Consider the following 21,158-nt stretch of genomic DNA (forward strand, 5'->3'; position numbering starts at 1 on the left):
TTGGTTTTTTTTTTTTTTTATTTTCTTGTTTTCATTCATTTTTCAGGTTATGATCATATTTCGAGGATTCCCAAGTCTCCTTCCCATGTTTTACATCGTTTGAGATGCCTCTTGCCTACCATTTGAACTTCAAGTTTGAAGGAGTGTAAAGTCTAAGTCTTCTAGCTCGTGCATGCAAGCGGTGGGTACACCATTCTTGGTGTTGAACCCAATGTGGAGGCTATTTGAAGACTGCCTCCTTCCGTGTTCATTAACATCATCAAGTAGAGCGCACGAGGAAGAGCAAAGTCAAGGGTGAAGGAGGCTGCCCTAGTCCCAAGCGTGGGTGCGCACGACCATGGCGTGGCAGCGCAGCGTGGTGGCGCTAGCGCACCTTTCTGGCTCTCTGTTTCGTACCCTTTTATGTGTGGTCGCGCATCCACCTTGGAGAGGGTCGCACCTGTACAGGTCTTTTTGGACGATTTAACTAAATATCTTTGCTAGTTTTAATATATATAGATTTTCTTCTATTTTTAGAGCGAAAGGAGTTAGTTTTAAAATTAGATTAGATTTTCTTAGAGAGAATAGAATTAGAGAAGAAATTTTAGATCATTTTGTAGAGAAAGAAACTCTTTTTTGTAGAGAGAGAAATTCTTGATTGATGATTAAAGATTGATGATTCTAAGTATTTTCTCCATTGATTTGAAGCAAGTTTGTAAGTATTTCTTTTACTTTAATGCAATCTTTAGCTTTTGATTTTAATTGTTTGTTGATTGTTCAGGTTTAATTGATTTGTGATTGAATTAGTTTGATTAATATGATGATGATGAATTTGTTTTTTAGCTTAGTTTTTATCTTGATTTCCATGTATTGTGAGTAGTTTTCTTGCTAGGGGAATGTTGAAGCATATATGAGTAATGGATTGATGCTAATTGGGGAAACTGATGGAGTTGATGTAGTGATTAAATTGGTTGATTGATTATGTGCATGTGTGTGATTGATTGAAGAGTAGCTAACTTTGATCGCTGCACTAGATTGCATTGTAAGTTCACATTGATACGGACAATTAATTTGTTACTTGCATTTGTCGGTTGAGTTGGTTTGTGAAGTTCCTATCTAGAGTCTCTCGTAGTTGACGCTAGTTTGACCTCTAGGAGAATAGCCTATCATACTCTCTTGATTGCTTAATTGATTTTCCCTCGCAACACTCGACTTAGTAAATTCTAAACCCGATTAGTTATATCCATTGCATGTATATATGGATCCTAAACCCTAGTGTTTGATATGTTCCATTGATTTTCCCTCACAACACTCGACTTAGTCAAATCCAATCCCAATTAGTTGTATCCATTGCATGTATCTATGGATCCTAAACCCTAGTGTTTGATATGTTCAATTTTAATCTCGTTTTCTTAGTTGTTTTAGAGTACACGCACCTTACTTCAGTTCTTTGAAATAGCTTAACTCTAGCAGTAGTGACCACCTCCCATTCCTAGTGGTTCGACCCTCGACTTACTCTTATGCTAGTTAAAAGGGTGTGTTGAGTGATTAAATTTTTTTAATTTAGCCTAGGGAAGATTAGTCCAATGACCTAGTCTCCACCCGCAGTCAAAATGGCGTCGTTGCCGGGGAATGGCGTAGTTATTTGCTATTGTTATTGAGCCTATTTCATTTTAATTCAAAAAATACAAAACGATTTTTCTCCTTTAGGCTACATTATAGCCATGCTACTAGTAATTTCTTTTGAGTTTTTGTGTGCAAGTTAACAAGGGAGAAGCTCTAAGAGTAACATTGAAGGAGTTGGGCACTCCGCGTGCATACAAGTATGAGAGCGGGATTGCTCCATTATTGATCCCGAAAAGTGACTTTGAAATCAAGCCGAGAATGATAACTATGATTGAAAGGCAACAATATAGTGGAGGAACGAATGAAAGTCCGCTCAATCAGCATAAGGAGTTCGAGAAATATTGCAACACAATTAAGGTGAACGGGGTTGCTCAAAAATTTATAAGGCTTAAACTATTTCCCTTTTCTCTAATTGGAAGAGCTCAAGAATGGCTTGATAAGGAAGTGAAGCCTAATTCCTTGAGAATTAAGGACGAAGTTACAAAAGAATTTCTTTTTCGTTTCCTCCCTTAAGGAAAATGACGGAGATTAAAGCTTTGATTAAAAGTTTCAAGCAAAGGACAAGTGAAATCCTCTATCAAGCATGGGAGAGGTACAAGGATTATCAAAGAGAGTGTCCTCACCATGGAATTCCGACTTACCAAATTATTCAAATCTTTTATGGTGGTTTGAGTCCTTAAGGGAGGTCAAGTCTTGATGCCGGAGCCGGAGGCCCAATCATGAACAAGACGGTGTAAGAGGTGGTGGATGTGATAGATAATGTAGTGAGGAACTACATGGATTTGCAAGAAGTTTAGATAGAGTCGACAAGCGAAAATAGCTCGATTGATCAACTCAACGCCATCAAAAATTTGTCCACACTACTTTCAGACTTATGGAAAGAGGTGGTTTCTTTCAAGGCTAAGCTTGAGAATGCTTCTTCACAAGCACAAACACTTCCCTCCCAATTTCCGAGGAGTGGTAGATCTTCTTACTCTAAGACTCTTTTCGCTTCATATTGCATGATTAGAGAATGTTTGGTTTGTGATTAAAGTGGAAAGAATGATCATGATGCTTCTAATTGCCCCAATGTTCCTTATTATGGATGTGATGAATATGATGGAAATGAGAATGAACATGTGAATTATGTTTATAATAATGATTTTGGACCTAGATTCAATGTTCAATAGAATGTTTGGAATAGGAATTATCACAGCCATGGGAACTATGATAGTTATAACCAAAATAGTGGTTATAGGAACAAAATAACCCAAGGGTTTCTTGGTAACCATAACAACTATGGTTATAATGATCAAAGTCACGGCCAAGTATAAAGGGATTGTTTAGGGTAAAAATACGCTAGACACGTGGACCAATGAGAGGAAGCCACGTGTCAAGCTCAGGATGGCCCATGTGGCTGAATATCCCCTTGACAATTGGCACCCTCAGATATGACTCTGAAATGGTGGCCTCCAAGGGCCCAAATCCCTAGAAGCGCCGTTTTACGGCGCAGCCCACTGAAATTTAGGTCAGATGACCTAAATAGGGGCACGTTCTCCAAGGACCCTATAAATAGGGAGATATTTTCCCACTTTGGGGGACACATTCAATCATTTATTACACTTGTATTTTCTCACATCAGAGAAAGACCTGAGCTTGGAATCCGAGCAGATACCCACCTAAATTTACGTTCTCTTTATTCCTTTTCAAGTTACTAACTCGACCGTCGGAGGCGGAGCTCCAACCACCCGGAGTCTCCATTATTTTACAGGTACAACTCATTCGGATCAGACTTCGTGACGTAACTCTCCCAAGGGATAAAAACCCCCAAAACATTTGGCGTCGTCTGTGGGGAGAGTACCTCGAAGATAGTTCAAGAGTTTGTGCCACCCCATAACCGTCTGGGCGATGACCCAGAAGTCTTTAAAGACCATGAGGATGAAGATCTTCAGGTCGAAACCTTTACAGCCAATGACGGCTCTCTCATAACAAAGCGCATCCGGCCCAGAGACACTCTGGAGCGGGGTGCCTCCCAGGCGGGTACAAGCAGACGGCCGCTGGATCAGCCCTTGTCACCCGAAACGAACTCATGAGATTCATGACAAGTTTCAAGGGTGAAATTAAAGAGTTGATCACCCAAAGCCGGGATGGCCCAAGTAAAGGTCAGTCGGCGAAGAAGACTCCTCCGGAGAAGGGGAAGTCAGTTAGAGAACGGCAGCTCACTCCTCATCCAAAGGAGAAGGCAGCCGAGACCATTGATTGGTCAAAAATTCTCCTTCCTAAGAGGAACAACAACAACACCCGCCGGACTCAGCAGTCGGTGGGAAGCAAAAAATCAATTCTCGATGCCCGGGATATCATCAACCGGAAGAGAAACCAATCGCTGTCTGAGTCGGCTTCAACGTTGAGCTTCCAAACAGCTTCAACAACACTTCTGCAAGGAATGCGCTCTCCCAGCATGAGAGCCAGACAGGCGGTAATACCGTCCATTCTGGCCCTCAGATGATTAGAGCTGTACCGTATGTGCCTACTCAGGTTTACGGACAGTATCCCCCTCACTACATGCAGCTGGCTCTCGTTGGAGGTCAGGCGGCATATCAAAATGCCCAGCCATTGGACTGGCAGCTCCGTCTGCTACGCTTAGGTGAACAACCTTCTGCATTCACCCGGGAGATAACCGAGGTGGCCCAACCGGCAAAGGTTAAGAATGTATTGGTTAGTACCTATGATGGTACCACCAATCCGGAAGACCACCTCATGGCTTACACCAACCTCATGTATCTTCAGGGGTTGGATGATGCCCCTTGGTGTCGGTGCTTCCCGGCTACATTGAAGGGCATTGCCCAACAATGGTTTGGTAATCTGCCAGCCGGGTCCATCGATAGTTTCAGGAAGCTTGCCTTCCTATTTGCTTCCAACTTCTCAATGAACATCCCTGCTAAGAAAACAAGCCTTGACTTAAGCACTGTTAAGCATGGAGAGAGAGAAGGGCTGCGCTCATATGTCAGGCGGTTCAATCTGATCAGAATTCAGATTCAAGGACTGTTTGATGAGGTAGCTTTTGCAGACTTTTTCAAGGGTCTGAGAGATGGGTCGACCTTTAAGTTCGACCTAGTCAGAAAAGGGGCTTTCACCCTACATACGGCCCTGAGGGAGGCGGAAAGCTACATTCAAGCTACCAACCTCTGCTCACCTGGTAGCTGGTCGGACTCTAAGAAGTCCGACAAATAGAAAGACAGCCGACCTGTTCAGCCGGCCAAAAAGAAAGGAGAGAGCAAAAAGAGAAAAGAAATCTGGGCGGTTAGTGATTCTGACCAGCCGTCCCTGAAGAAGAAGAAAGAATTCAAACCGTACGTCTCAAAGTACGAGTTTAATAAGGACTAAAACTCAATCCTCATGGAAATTAAGGACGGCTGTCCCTAGAGAAGCTGAATCCAATGAAAAGTTCCATTCAATCAAGGAACAAAAATAAATTTTGCCAATACCACGAGGAAGTTGGCCATGACACCAACGACTGCTTCAGCCTTCAACGGGCGTTGGACCGTCTGGTTGACAAGGGAATGCTGAAGTCCTATATTTCTAAGTCCCCATCCGGGGAAAAAAAGAAGAATAAGGGTCAGTCCTCTAAGACTACCCCCAGCCTGCTAGTAGCTTGGATACCGACAAGGAGCCGGTCTATACAATATCAGGTGGGTTCTCATGTGGTGGCCCTACCATTCGGGGCACCAAGAGCCATCTTCGAAAGATGGACAAAGATGATGATGGGCAGGCGTCTGCAAGCTCTTCCTTCCCGGATGTTCTGATCACTGAGAAGGATAGGGGTAGTGTTCGCCGCCCACATGATGACCCGGTCGTCATTGAATGTAAGGTTACCAACCTGTTGGTTGGACGGATCCTTATTGATAGCGGAAGTTCATCAGACATCATCAGCCTCCGGTGCTTGCAGAAGTTGAAATACAATAACAGCAGCTTGCATCCGGTCACCCACCCCTTGGTTGACTTTGGGGGGGAATGGTTTACCTAGTCGGAAGGGTCGATTTACCCATCCGGCTAGGTGAGAAAGGAAAAGGGTGATACCTGGTCGTCAAGTTTTTGGTCGTTGAGGAGCTGACCGCCTACAACATCATCTTGGGCCGGCCAACCCTCAACGAATCCAAGGCGGTAATCGTCCCTTCCCTCATACTCATCAAGTATGAGAGGGATGACGGCTCTGTTGGTTCTTTAAATGGGGATCAAAAGACGACCCGGGAGTGCTATCTCTCAGCCGTCAAAGATACCGTGGCCCCAGGCGGCCAGGAGCCAATAGACCTTGACAATGTCAAGGAGGCCGATCCAGTACCAGCCCTACCAGCAGCCAGAAAGAAAAGAAAGGCACCTATGCTGGTAGAGGTAAAGAAAGAGAAAAAATAACAATCACTGACCGGTGAACGGTCAGATGAGCTCCATCCCCAACCGGGTGGTGAGCATATTGACACACCTCTGGACGACAGCCGTCCGGAGCGTACCGTGAAGGTTGGGACGGTTGCCTTTGCTAAGTTAAGTGCAGACTTGCACTTTCTGCTGAAAGAATTCAAAGACATTTTTGCCTTTAAAGTGGAAGAGATGCCAGGCGTCAGCCCGGATCTTGCTGTCCACAAAATCGCCGTGGATCCTAAAAAGAAGCCCATCCGGCAAAAGAAAAGAAACCACGGCGAGGAAAAAAGTCAGGCGGCAGCTGCCGAAGTAAAGAAGTTGTTGGATGCTGGGTTCATTCGGCTATGTAACTTCCCCGACTGGGTGGCGAATGTTGTGCTTGTAAAGAAGCTGAATGGTACCTGACGTATGTGTGTTGATTACACAGATCTCAACAAGGCATGTCCCAAGGACAGTTATCCGCTTCCTAAGATCGAAAGTTTGGTCGATTCAACAGCCAGGCATGCCTTGATGAGTTTTATGGATGCCTACTCCGGCTTCCATCAGATATCCTGTGGAAGAAAGATCAAGAAAAAACGGCCTTCGTCACTGATCAGGGGCTATTCTATTACACGGTGATGTCATTTGGCTTGAAAAATGCGCCGGCTACGTTCCAAAGGATGATTAATACGGTCTTTATTAATCAAATTGGGAGGAATGTAGAGGCATATATTGATGACATGATAGTCAAATCCAAGCAGCAGGCGGAACACCTTGCTGATCTCCGAGAAACCTTCACCACACTCAGGCGGTATAAGGTTATGTTAAATCCTAAGAAATGCGTCTTTGGTGTTGAGTTTGGGAAGTTTCTCGGATTCCTGATTGATCAAAGGGGGATAGAGGCTAACCCTTAGAAGATACAGGCGGTGATTGACATGAAGTCACCCTGCACTGTTAAGGAAACACAGAGACTAATCGGTTGCCTGGCAGCCTTGGGGAGATTCCTCGGCCGGTTAGGTGACAAATGCCTTTACTTCTTCCAAGCAATCAGGAAGAAGACCAGATTTGAATGGGGGGATAAGGCTGAGGCGGCCTTTCAACGGCTGAAAGAACACCTGCACTCTTTGCCAAGGCTTGTCAGTCCACTGCCTAGAGAGGTGTTATATATGTACCTAGCCGTCTCAGATCATGCCCTCAGTGCCGTTCTCCTTGCTGAGAGAGACGGTGTTCAGCTTCCGGTCGATTTCATTAGCCATCTTCTAAAAAATGCTAAGCTCCGGTACCCCATGGTAGAAAAATTTGGCCTTGCCCTATATATTTTCAAGAAATTGAATCCTTATTTTCTGGCTCATCCGGTTGTAATCTACACCAACCAGCCCCTCAAGCGGCCAATGTCTACTTTGGAGTCATCTGGCAGAATGTTGAAATGGGCTATTGAAATGCAAAGTCTTGAAATCACTTTTGAACCTATAAAGGCAGTGAAAGGTCAGGCGTTTGTCGACTTCATTGTTGAAATGACTCGACCGGTGCAACCGGATAACATTGACCAGGTTTGGAAAGTGTATGTAGATGGAAGCTCAATGAAGAACGGCTGCGGTGCAGGAATTATACACGAGTCTCTTAAGGGGGACAAATTTGAATATGCACTGCGGTTTAAGTTTTAAGCCTCAAACAATGAGGCGAAGTGTGAATCCCTGCTAGCCGGAATCCGCATGTGTAAGGCAGCAGGGGCAACTAAAATTGACGCCTATTCTGATTCTCAGTTGGTTGTCAGCCAATATGAAGGAACATATGAGGCAACTCATCCGGCTATGATCAAATATCTTCAGGCAGCAAAGAAGAGGCTGGGGCACTTGAGGAATTCCGTCTGAATCAAGTGCCTAGGTCAGATAACAACCAGGCGGATGCGTTGTCTAAATTGGCTTCATCCGCCTGCTGTGATACTCCTCGGTCGGTCTTTTGGGAAGTTCTTGAAAAAAGAAGAATACATGAAGAACCCATTGGAATCTTGGACCGAAGCTCTACCTGAATGGATGGCATCCGGTCATATTTAGCAGACGACAAGCTTCCTGATTCACCACAAGAGGCAGCCGTCATGAAAAAGCGAGCAGCAAACTTCGAGTTGAGAAACGGAGAACTCTTCAAGGCAAGTTTCCTCAAACCTTTATAAAAGTGTGTTACCCCAGAGAAGGGGAAAGAAATTCTCGAAGAATTGCATGCTGGGTACTGCGTCTCTCATATAGGCGGCAGATCCCTAGCCGTCAGAGCCAGGCGACATTACTTCTAGCCTACTCTTGAAGCAGATGCCAAAGAGTTAGTCAAAAGATGCGACAAGTGCCAGAGGTTTGGCCCACTAATTCTCCGCCCGGCTACTGATCTGACGACAATCCACATCCCAGTCCCATTCGCTAAATGGGGCATGGATATCTTGGGTCCTTATTCACCTGCTCCAGGCGGAAAGCGCTACATTTTGGTGGCTGTGGATTATTTCACCAAATGGGTAGAAGCTGAGCCGGATAAGAACATCAAGACAAAGGATGTTATCTCTTTCATCTGGAAGAACATCATCACCCAGTTTGGGGTACCTATGTCTATGGTGTTTGATAATGGCCCTTAGTTTGAGACCCCCCAGCACAAGACTTGGTTGGGAGATCAGGGTATCTCACATTGTTTTGCATCAGTCGGCCGACCCCAAGCAAATGACCAAGTTGAAGCCTTCAACAAACTCATCTCAGACGGCATAAAAAAAAAATTAAAAGGGCTGGTGGTTTATGGGCAGAAGAATTAATTCATGTCCTGTGGGCCATCCGGACCACTGCTAAAGGGGCAACTGGAGAAACCCCATTTCTTATGGTATACGGTGCTGAAGCGGTCTTGCCCATTGAGCACTATGAGCCGACTCTCAGAGTTATGCTCTATGATGAAGAGGAAAATTGGGAGGCCATGCGGCTGTCATTGGACTCCCTCCCGAAACGCAGGGGCAATGCTGCCCTGCAACATGAGATATACCATCTGAGAATGACCAGAGCTTATAACAAAAAAGTGCACAAACGTCCTCTGAAGGTGGATGACTTTGTGTTACGAAAAATGGAGGCAACCAGCATGGCCAATGAGGCCAAGAAGCTAACCCCTAATTGGGAAGGCCCCTACCGGATCTATGAAGAAGTCAGGAACGGCACTTATCGTCTAGAAACTCCAAACGGTCGCCGCCTGCCTAGTACTTGGAATGTAGACAATCTAAAAAAGTACTACTTCTGAGAATGTATAATTTTTGTAAATAGTAAGTCAATCAATGAAAATCCAGACTTTGTTTGCAGATTTATCTTACCATTTTAATTGTTCGTCCGCCTAGGCAATACCCAGGCGGACCCTGTGTTAAACTTACTAAGTTTGATACTTAGTTTAGTTGAATATTATAACTACTTGTCCGCCTGATTAAGGCTCAGACGGACTCTCCGTTTAAATAGCTAAGTTTGATACTTAATGTAATCTAATAATTGCTAGTCCGCCTGGGTAAAGCTCAGACAGACCCCTTTAAATTACGTTCGATACTTGTGTAAATTATCAAATGCTTGTCCGTCTGGGTAATATCCAGACGGATTATTTGTTCAACCAACTAAGTTCGCGTAAAAACTAGGCCCAAAAACGCTTAGTGGCTATACAACCGGTCTCAAACAAGACCAAAGGCCAATATGGCCGGATGGTTGCTTACTTTACAAAACCGCCTGTCCCAACATGGACAAAGACGTTCGGCGACACCCCTCCGGGTGCAATCGTCGCAGAGAACAGACTATTCGTCGGTTCTATGTACCAACGCAGATGGTGAAAATTGAAAGACCAAATTGGTCAGCTCATAGTCGTTTGACCAGAATAATCTAAAGAACGATTAAGTTACCAAAAACCGGATGCCCTGAGGCATCAGTCGGTGATCGGTTGAAGTTCTTACTTAGGTTATTTATTCCAAAGTTGCACTTACTCCTCCTATTGGGGTTAAAGAATGTGTAATGGCTACGCGTCAACCCCATACGGAATACAATCGCCTGGGCAAGAAGCTCAAAGCACCCATTCTAATGGCCGGCTGTGCACTTGGTTTGGGGCAATCACCATTGTGATTGATTGGCCTAAAAACACTCTATACTCCTCCTAGTATCAAGTGTTTTCAAGCCAATCAATTAATTTGAAATAAAACCAACCATACAGCCGCCCAGGGGCAAGAGCACCCGGATTGCAAACTGCCGCATGCTTTTTTAAGATAGGCAAAATATTAAAGAATTGCAAACATACGCAAAATTCAAATTAAAAAAAAAAAAACTCAAACACAAACAGGTATAAAACAACTGACTGAGTCGGAATACTTCATTAATATTAAAAATGGCTCAAAGGCCATAAGTTGTGTTAACCGGAGTTACATCCGGTGAGAAAACAAAAAAATAAATTGTTAACCCAACCCCATGGTTGGTAAAAATACAACAAAACACGGCATACAAGCCGGTAAGGAAACAACAATGGCATACAGTCGCAGAAAGTGTGGTGGCCTAAGGCTGAGGTGGTTAATGCTGCCCCGACTGAGTTTCACTGGTCTGGCCCTCGTCATGCTCATCCGCCGGCTCCTCAGTATCAGAGACTTCATATCCCTGCTCAGCAGCCCAACCCTTGAAGCGAGGCGGGGGAGCATCACCTAGTAGCTGGGCATCATACACCGTAGAGGCGTAATCATATCTCAGCTTATAGACCTCAAAGTCTATTTCTGGGTAAAGGAGGCTCCAGATGATCTTCAGCCGGGCCAAGTTGTCCCGCTCATTCTCCTCAGTCAGCCGTTTTTGCTCTTGGGCAAGCTCATCCGACTGCTTGTTTCGCAGATTGACAAGTTCAATCCCCAGGCGGGTAACGTCTGCTCGGAGCTGGGCGTTCTCCTTGTCAGCATCTTCTAATGCCTTGAGATTTGATTTGGCATCCTGCAGCTTCTTATCAAGGTCATTAGCCCGGCTGTTAGCTTCGTCATTTGCAGCCGTCAAATTCCAGATCAGCTCCTCCTGTTTCAACTCTACTTCTTTAATCTTTAAATTACACATATAATCAGAATATTCAGCAGAGTTGAGGTTTTCTAGGGCCCTCCGTTTGGCGTCATTTACCTCTTCCTGCTTCCGCCTGAAAGGGCCCCGGAGACTGTCCACTCTCAGCATCACCTAAGACAATAACAGCCGGTTTATGAGTTACTTAGCCAAATTAAAGATAAAAGATATCAAGGTGGAGGGGTTTATTACCTCAGCCGGTGGACCCATTATCCGATCGAATTCCACGACCTGCAGATCAGGTATAGAGTTCTTCTCAGACCGGGGGAGGGTCCTCACCATCCGTTTTGCAAAACCCGCAAGATCCGGCTTGTAAGAAGTCAGATCTGCATCAAAAGTAATACTCTATGAGATAGAAGCAGCGTAGTCGGCACTCATCCGTTGCCGGCTGCTAACCCACCCTTTAGAAGGATCAACCTTGGTCTTGACACTCATAAAATCAAGCGGCCAAGGTATTTCAATCCGTTCCTTACCTTGGGCTTCCGGATGGGTCTCCGGCTTCTGCTCCTCCCCAGGCGTTGCCAGACTGCTTGCAACATTGGGTGGATCACTACTCTTCGATGCCGTAGAGGCATCCGGCGCTTTCTGCTGCGAGCGTTCCGAGCTTTTGCTCAGTTTTCTCAACACAGTAGGGGATTTGCCCCCAGTTGTTGGACGACCGGATTGGGTAGATGTTTGTTTCTAGGGTGGAGGAGGGTCCTTCCTGGCGGCTTTAGCAGCCAGAGTCTTCTCCAGATCGTCTCCTTGCCTTTTGAGCAGCTTGGAGAAGGATCGTGGGATCTTCTTGACGGACTCCTGAGAAATAAACAAAGGGTAAGTATACCCAACCGGCAAAATTGTAAAAGAAAAGGAAATATGCAAACACATAAAGCCAGGTGGTCTTACCCCGCCTTTCTTGGAATCTTTAGCCTCGACGGCTGCATTCTTGGCAAGTGCCGCCTTTTTGCGCAGCAGCGCCGCGGACTTAGCCGGTGTCTTCGCCTGGTCTACCATTCTCAAGGCTTCGTCTACAAGAGAAAGAATTTATGGTTAGAAGAAATTATTGCAAGTTTGCAACTAAAGTAAAATAACAATCATTCCAGATGAGAAGTATTCTACCCTTGGGAAACATGGTACTTAGCCCGCAGGCGGACAAGAAGCACTCGTCCTTGAAGAAGTCCAGATGGGAAATCCAGTTTTTGGGTACAATAATGTGAGTCCCATCCCCCATGGGCTCAGTTGTTGTTTCAAAGAATCCCTGCTCCATTATTTGCTCCCGGGCCTTAGTAGATAGTGCCGGGAGAGGGCATTTACGTCCAAGAAGAGTCGGCTCAGTATTGTACCGGCGCAGTGTACGGTTGTGTCTTAGGGTGGGGGAAGAAACCAAATAAAACTTGTCCTTCCACCCGGACAATTTGGATACTTTGTCCAATGTCATCAAGTATTGGGGCAGGGTAGTTAGAGTATACCATGCCCCATGGCCGCCTGGAGCCTTGCTCAAATAGTGCATATGAACGTAGGCGGAGAAGTTGGGGTTCAAGTTTTGAAACTCGTAGGCGGCGATGTAACTTAGAATATTCACCCACGAATTGGGGGTGAGCTTCCAAACCCCTAGATCGTACCCATTAAGGATTTTCCTAATCCCGGGGTGAAGGGGGAACCGGAGGCCGGCTTCGATAACCGCCTCGTAGCGAATGAAGTAGTCATCTGCGTGCTCAATATCATCGCTCCAAGCCATTACAGCGTCAGCCGGAGGGACGATAATCTCCCAACCCCTTCCAAAGGGGTGCTTTTCTTTAAAGGCCCTGAATACGCTATTAGGGAGGGCAATGTTACCCGGCAGCATCCGGGTCCTTTTAGGGTTGGGGTTGTCAGCGACCTTGGGCGGCTGCTGATAGTCAGCCGCAAAATTGTCCTGGTCAGAGCCGGAAGATTCGGCCCTTGATCCTTGGTCGGCCTCAGCATCGCCGGCTTCATTAGAGGAGGCGGCTCCCTCGCCGTCTACCTCTTGTACCCCAGAGCTCCCGGAAGTAGAGGGAGCCTCTTCGTTAGATGCGCTCTCCTCCCAATCCCTCTGTTCCCCTTCGGGTAAAACCTCATCGGCTGACACTCTCATAGTGCGCCGACTCTTAGACCGTCTGGCCATCTATTTCGTTCTAGCAATTGTGTCCTGCACAGACACAGAGAGGGAGGAATTCGGAGATGAGCAAATTGGTTCCAACAGTCCAGAAGAGGCACCCCCTGTTCTAGACTCAGCCGTTCCGGGGGATCCGCTGAGTGTCCTAGGCAGTGCCGAGTGAGTGGATTGGGAACTCATTTATATTCTCTAAAAAGCTAGGTATACATGCGGAGAAAAAATGGTATACAAATTGAAAGGGAGAAAAGCTAAAATGGTACAGGCGGTTACCTCGCTTTTACTCTGAAAAATCTGAAAACCGCTACAGCTGGTAAATCAGGTGTTGAACTGCTCGCACTCGGAAACGTGAACTTGCTGTGACACAAACGGAAGCAGAGAATCTCTCTCTAGAATCTCTCTTTTTCCCTCACTAAAAAGTCAAATGTGAATGTAAAGTAAAAAAGGGGGGGAGGTAACTTTCTATTTATAGAAAGTGAAAACGGGGGAAAAATTTTTATTTGAAATTCAAAAATTTTACCCATTACTGTTCTCCTATGAAAGGTGGACACGTGTCACAGGCCCCACGTGATACGCACGTGCGACCTGTGAGGGGCAAATGTTTAGGGTAAAAATACCCTAGACACGTGGACCAATGAGAGGAAGCCACGTGTCAAGCTCAGGATGGCCTATGTGGCTGAACATCCCCTTGACACTTGGGGCCCTCAGATATGACTCTGAAATGGCGACTTTCAAGGGCCCAAATCCCTAGAAGCGCCGTTTTACGGCGCAGCCCACTGAAATTTAGGTCAGATGACCTAAATAGGGGCACGTTCTCCAAGGACCCTATAAATAGAGAGATATTTCCCCACTTTGGGGGACACATTCAATCATTTATTACACTTGTATTCTCTCACATCAGAGAAAGACCTGAGCTTGGAATCCGAGCAGATACCCACCTAAATTTCCGTTCTCTTTATTCCTTTTTAAGTTACTAACTCGACCGTCGGAGGCGGAGCTCCAACCACCCGGAGTCTCGTTATTTTGCAGGTACAACTCAGCCGGATCAGATTTCGTGACGTAACTCTCCCAAGGGACAAAAACCCCAAAAACAGGGATCATAACCAAGGTTATAGTAACCATAATAAAAATTCCGGCCAAAATCAAGGTATGGGTAATTGGAGTAACCAAAGTAGGGGAAATTTTCAAAACAATGCTCAAAGAGGTCCCTCACCCGAATTTACTCTAAAGACCCAAGGGCAAGGTGATAATTCCTATGATCAACTATATTATTCTATGAGTAGGTTAGAGAATCTCATGGTAGATCAAGCCAAGAAATTGAATGATCACATATCGTCTAGCAACAAAATGTTTCATGACATGCTAACTCATGGAAAGATGCTTGAGACCTAAATCATTCAACTAGCCAACACCTCAAAAGAGCATGCTACCCTTTCTTCTTTACCTTCACAAGGAATTGATCCTAAGAATCCGGTTTTCTCTATCACCACTAGGAGTGGGAGGGTCCTTGAGAGTGAGGTGTCTAAGAAGAGTGATGCGAAAGAGAGTTCAATTGAGAATGAGAGAGCTGAGAGCCCTTTGGTTGAGGAAGTTGCTAAGGAACAAGTTGAGAAGGTGAAAGAGAAAGAAAAATAAGTCTACATACCCAAATTTCCTTACCCCTAAAATTTCAATAGGCACAAATTGGATGAATAATTCGGAAAATTCATTGAGATGCTTAAGGAAATTGATCTTTCTATTCCTTACACCGAAGTCATGGAATAAATGCCAAACTATTCTAAATTTATAAATGAAATCTTGAGCGGCAAGAGAGATTGCAATATGGTGGAACATTGGGTGCCTGTTTTTGAGCTTGAGCACTAGGCTCCTCGACTCCCAACCGGGGCTCCTTTCTACTCTTTCTTTTACTCATTGTAGCCTCAAGCAATACAAATATCTCAAAGAACACACCGATAACCAAACCAAGTAGGAACTCACTTTAAACTCAACCAAATTTGAACCACAACAACAACAAATCGAGCTTTAACAATCTGCAAAAGGTTAGTAGCAACAACTAACCACACAATACTAGCTACAAGAACAATTAGGATCAACAACAATGCACACAATCACAACATATTATGATAACAAGCAATTTCCATGTAAATAGTCGCATTATCATCAATACTAATAATAACACAAAATTACTCAAATAAGTTCCATGATAATAGCTTTAAAATCAATAATGATAACAACACCAAGAACACCCAAGACTACCACCGTCAATCAATTTTACACAACCATGAAAATGGAGGAAATTTAGGTATTTTCGAGAGAGAAAGTGGGTTAATTTGTGAGTAAAGTGAAAATTTATGATGGATTTGATGGAAAATCAAAGGAATTTGTGAGGGGTTAATTTGAAGGGTTAGGGTTTGAGTTTGCGAGGAGAGAGAAGAGAGCACGAAAATTTGGTTGGAGAAATGTGAGGGTGAAATGGGGAAGAAAAGCTTTAGCCCCGATTTACCCAGCTCTGCGCGCCCGCGCACGCACTCTGCACGCCTGCGCAGATATACGTGCGCCCGCACACGGGTCGCGCAAAGTTTCTGCCTCAAATCTTCAATTTCGTCCAATTGTGCGTGGGTCCTGACAGGGTTGCGCGCCCGCGCACAAAGAGCACGCAGTGCTACCTTGAAATTCTTTCTTCTCCCATCTTCGACATGGGAAAGTCTTTACCCCTCATCATCCAAACACCTATCAACCAAAAGGGTAAAAATGAAAATCAAATGGAAATAAGAAGAGTGAAATCGGTATAAAAATAAAGGGTTAGAAACACGGATTTCCTCCCGAAAGCGCTTTTGGTTTACGTCGTTAGCTCGACGTTCCTTGAACTAATCAAGGAGGATCAAATTGATGATGCACATCAAAGAGTGGATACATGACCGACTTATCAATGGAATGCCCTTAATAATAAGGCTTGAGACGGTGACCATTGACTTTGAACGGGGAATGCTCATCATTAGCAATCTTGAAAGAACCATAGGGAAACACTCTTGTGATAATGAATGGACCACTCCATCTCGATCTAAGCTTGCCCGGGAAAAGCTTCAAATGAGAGTTATATAGGAGAACCTTTTGGCCTTTAACAAATTCCTTTTTGACGATTTGAGCATCGTGCCAAGCTTTGGTATTTGCCTTGTACATGCTTGCACTATCATAGGCGTTCATTCTCAACTCTTCTAGCTCATGTAGCTCAAGAAGTCTTTACTCACCCACGCTATGGAGGTCAAAGTTGATTTTCTTGATAGCCCAATGAGTTTGATGCTCCAGCTCTATGGGCAAGTGACAATTCTTCCCATAAATAAGCTTGTAGGGAGTAGTCCCTATTGGAGTCTTGAAAGCAGTCTTATACGCCCATAAAGAGTCGATGAGCTTAGATGACCAATCTTTCCTTGTCCTTGCCACCATCTTCTCCAAGATCACTTTGAGCTCCCTATTGGTGATCACCGCTTGACCACTCGTTTGAGGATGGTAGGCGAGCCCTCGCTTATGAGATACTCCATACCTATCAAGAAGCCTAACGAAGGTGTGGTGCTTGAAGTGTGACCCCCCATCACTAATTATGGCCCTTGGAACACCAAATCTCGGGAAAATCACCTTCTTGAAAAGATTAACCACCACCTTAGAATTGTTTGTAGGGGAAGCCACGGCCTCCGCCCACTTAGGGACATAGTCAAAGGCAACCAAGATATACTTGTTCCCTTGTGAAGAAATGAAAACGCCCATGAAATCTATGGCCCACACATCAAAAACTTCAAGCTCAGGGATGGGGTTTTGCGGCATTTCATCCTTCTTAGAAATATTTCCCATCCGTTGACATCTATCACAAGTCTTGACAAACATCCAAGCATCCCTGAATAGAGAAGGCCAAAAGAGCATAGAATGAAGAACCTTGGAGCCGGTCTTTTGAGCACTCATATGCCCACCACAAGGAGAAGAGTGGCACATATGGAGAACACTTTGAACTTCGTCATTGGGGACTCATCTCCTCAACAAACCATCGACTCCTCTCTTCAACAAAATAGGGTCATCCCAAATGTACCTCTTAGCCTCATGCTTGAGTCTTCGACGTTGTTCTGTAGTGAAATCCGGAGGTATGGCGCTACAAGCCAAATAACTCACTATATCCGCATAGCAAGGCTCCGACTTCACCTCAAGGGCATATAGCACATCATCCCTTAAGGCATCCTCTATTAGCAAACCATAATCTTGAAACCTTGCACCACCTAACCTTGAAAGGTGATCTGCCACCACATTTTCAGCCCCCTTCTTGTCTCTCATTTCATAGTCAAAATCTTGAAGGACTAAAACCCATCTCAACAACTTTGTCTTAGTTCCTTCTTGCTTATCAATTATTTGAGAGTCGGGTGGTCAGTGTACACTATAGTCATAGAACCGATGAGATAGGTTCTAAACTTCTCAAAAGAATGGATAACTGCCTAGAATTCCTTCTCGGTAGTAGTGTAATTTTGTTGGGCATCATTGAGAGTTTTGGACAAATAGTGAATGACATGAAGTTTTCCTCCCTTTCGTTGCCCGAGAACCGATCCAATAGCCTCATCGCTTGCATCGCACATGAGTTCAAATGGTAAAGACCAATCCGATCCTTGGACAATGGGGGCGGTGCAAAGTGCCTCTTTCAACCTACAAAAAGACTCTTGGCAAACATCATCAAAAATAAACTCTTTATCTTGTTGGAAGAGGGATGTGAGAGGTTTAGCAATCAATGAAAAATCTTTAATGAAACGTCGATAAAACCTGGCGTGGCTAAGAAAATATTTCACTTCCCTCACATTGGTGGGGGGAGGAAGTTTCTCAATGACCTCCACCTTGGCTTTATCTACCTCAATGTCGGCATGGGAGATCTTATGCCCAAGAACAATTCCGCTTTCTACCATAAAATGGCATTTCTCCCAATTCAACACAAGTTTTGCCCTCTCACATCTCTCTAGGCAACAAGATAGATTGGATAGACAATCTTCATAGGTGGCTTCTCCAACGGAGAAATCATCCATGAAGACCTCTATCTCATCTTCAATCATGTCACTGAAAATTGGCATCATGCAACGTTGAAATATTGCGGGGGCGTTACAAAGTCCAAAAGGCATTCTACGATACGCACAAGTACCGTAGGGACATGTAAAGGTCGTTTCCTATTGATCCTTGGGGTCAATCGGAATTTGGAAAAATCCCGAGTAACCGTCAAGGAAACAATAGAAAGAATGCTTTGTAAGCCTCTCCAACATTTGATCAATGAACGGTAGTGGAAAATGATCTTTGCATGTACTTGTATTGAGTTGGCGATAGTAAATGCACATATGCCAACCGGTAACAAGCCTAGTAGGAACTAATTGATCAATATCATTTTTCACTACCGTCATGCCACCCTTCTTAGACACGACTTGTACAGGAGATACCCAATCACTATGAGCAATTGGGTAGATAATTCCCGCATCAAGGAGCTTAGCCACTTCCTTCCGCATAACATCTTGCATGGAAGGGTTAAGCTTCCTTTGCCTTTGTCTAACGAGTCTAGCATCTCCCTCTAGATCGATTTTGTGCATGTATAAGGATGGGCTGATACCTTTGATGTCATCAATGGTATATCCCAAAGCCTTCTTCTATTTTCTCAAAACATCGATCAAGAGGGAGGTTTGCTCCTCCGTTAGATTAGAATTGATGATCACATGGAAAGACTCATTGGAGTCGAGATATGCATACCTCAAGCCCAAAGGTAGAGGTTTCAAGTCTACCTTTGGTGCTCCCTTAGCTTTGAAGCTTTCTTCTCTTTCTTTAACTTGAAAGAGATCATGAATAAAGGGACCCTCTTCCTCCTTCTTTCATCTTTACACTCCCTCTAACTTTCCTCAAGAAAATCCTCATAAAATTGCATGTCCTTCTTTTGAGCACCTATCTTGAATTCATTTAATGATACACTTTCAAGAGGATTGTTAGTAGCATACAAAAGGGAGTGAGAAAATTCATTAAGCACATTATCAAGAACATCAACTCTAAAACATTCACCACTTGAAGAAGGTTGTTGCATGACACTATCAAATCAAATTCAATTAAATCTTTATCAATTTTCAAGGATATCTTACCCTCATTCACATCGATGATAGCTCTAAAGGTATCTAGAAACGGTCTACCAAAAATTATAGGAATCCTTTCATCCTCATCCATCTCTATCACATAGAAATCCATAGGGAATGTGAACCTCCCTACCCTAAGGGGAATGTCCTCAACCTTGCCCATGGGAAAATTAATGGAACGGTACGCTAGTTGAAGAGTAATGTTAATGGGGGAGAGGGTTCCTACACTAAGCTTTTGGTAGACGGAATAGGGCATGAAACTTACACTTGCTCCTAAATCACACAAGGCCTTATCAAAGTCAATGCCATTAATTGAACAAGGGATGGAGAAGCTACCCGGATCTTTCAATTTGGTAGGAAGTTTGTTGGAAAGAATGGAACTACAATAGGCGGTTAAACTCACCGTTTCACACTCCCTTCTCCCACTCAAAAGGTCTTTCAAGAATTTGAAATAGTGGGGCATTTTCTTCATAGCACCAACAAAAGGAAGGGAAAAATGCAAATTCTTAATGACATCCAAAAACTTCCCAAATTGGGCATCAAGCTTAGCTCTCACAAATTGTTGTGGAAAGGGTAGCTTTTCCTCTCTAGGTTGGCGATTTAGGGGCAAGGGGGTGGCTTCTATCTCCTTTGGTACCTCAACATCTTTTTCTTTCTCAACACTCAATGGCTCATTGGTTCTCTCACCCTTATTCTCTAGCTTCACCTCCTCTTGGGGTTCCTCCTCAACTAAAGGGTCACTCCCTACTACCTTCCCACTCCTGGTTGTTACTACATACAAAGTTTTTGGGTTGACTCCTTGACTTGGAATGGTAGAAGAAGAAGAAGAAGAAGAAGATGAATTAGATGTAAGTTGAACAATGTGAGTTTCAAGCATTTTCATGTGAGCATTAGTTCGCTTTTTATCCTCTTCATGCATTTTCATTATAGCATCTAATTTAGCCATCACGGGATCATTTGGGGGAGTTTCAAGTTGAACAGGTTGTTGAGGTGGGGGAAGTTGGGGTTAATGGAAACCCGGAGGCCTATTAGTTTGGTCATAGTTAGAGACATATTGACCCCTATTGCCTTCGGTGCCTTGGTTAGGAATATTTCTTTGTTGATTGTTTCCCATGTTACCTTGATCACCAAAATTTTGATTTTGATGGTCATAGTATCGGGAATTAGGTTGTTGGTTTTAATTACCATACCCTCTTTGGTTAGAGTAGCCTCTTCCATTGAAATTGGAAGGGTCTCCCCCACCATGGTATTGGTTATAATAACCACCACCACTTTGGTTCCAACCACGGTTTCCACCCTGATTCCAATTCCCTATTTGATTGGAGTTTGGCCTCAAGTTCCCTACATTCCCCATTCGAGGAGCAAAATTCATAGCATTGACATCTTCCACATTATCATCATGTTCATGGGGAAGGGGTTGAACTTCACAAGCATATACACAATCGGAGGTATCATGCATGATCATAGGTTTCACAATTAGAATAAAACATGCATCCTTGGGGCATTATATTGTTAGAAAAGGGGGAAGAAGTGGCCATACCATTGCCTCCCTTGGTTGAATGGGAGGTATTACCATGAGGATTGGACCTTTCTTTCATCAATTCGTCCATTTTCTTCGTCATTTTGGAGATTTGGGTAGAGAGGTTGTTGATTGCGTTGGCTTGCTCCAATGCATAAACTCCCTTACTAGAAGTAACATCTCTTTCTTCTTCATACCAATCATCATAGTGCTTTGCGGCCTTTTCTATGATACATTCCACTTCATCCTCTCCTTTGTTCATGATTGGACCGCCGACCGCGGTGTCTAGGCTTGTTCTTCCTTGAGGTGTGAGGCCTCCATAGAAAGTGTGAATGAGTTGATACTTGGGT

At 44.3% G+C, this 21,158-nt stretch overlaps 1 non-coding gene across 1 annotated transcript; it reads right to left on the reverse strand.

The window, feature by feature from the left end:
- Nucleotides 1-2,129: 2,129 nt before the first annotated feature.
- Nucleotides 2,130-2,236, reverse strand: LOC145641095 (small nucleolar RNA R71). The gene has a single exon (XR_014115162.1). It is a non-coding gene; the product is annotated as a small nucleolar RNA R71 (small nucleolar RNA).
- Between the last annotated feature and the right edge of the window lie 18,922 nt (nt 2,237-21,158).

Source organism: Chenopodium album, chromosome 7 (assembly GCF_948465745.1).
Source record: "Chenopodium album chromosome 7, dcCheAlbu1.1, whole genome shotgun sequence".
NCBI classification, from domain to species: Eukaryota; Viridiplantae; Streptophyta; class Magnoliopsida; order Caryophyllales; family Amaranthaceae; genus Chenopodium; species Chenopodium album.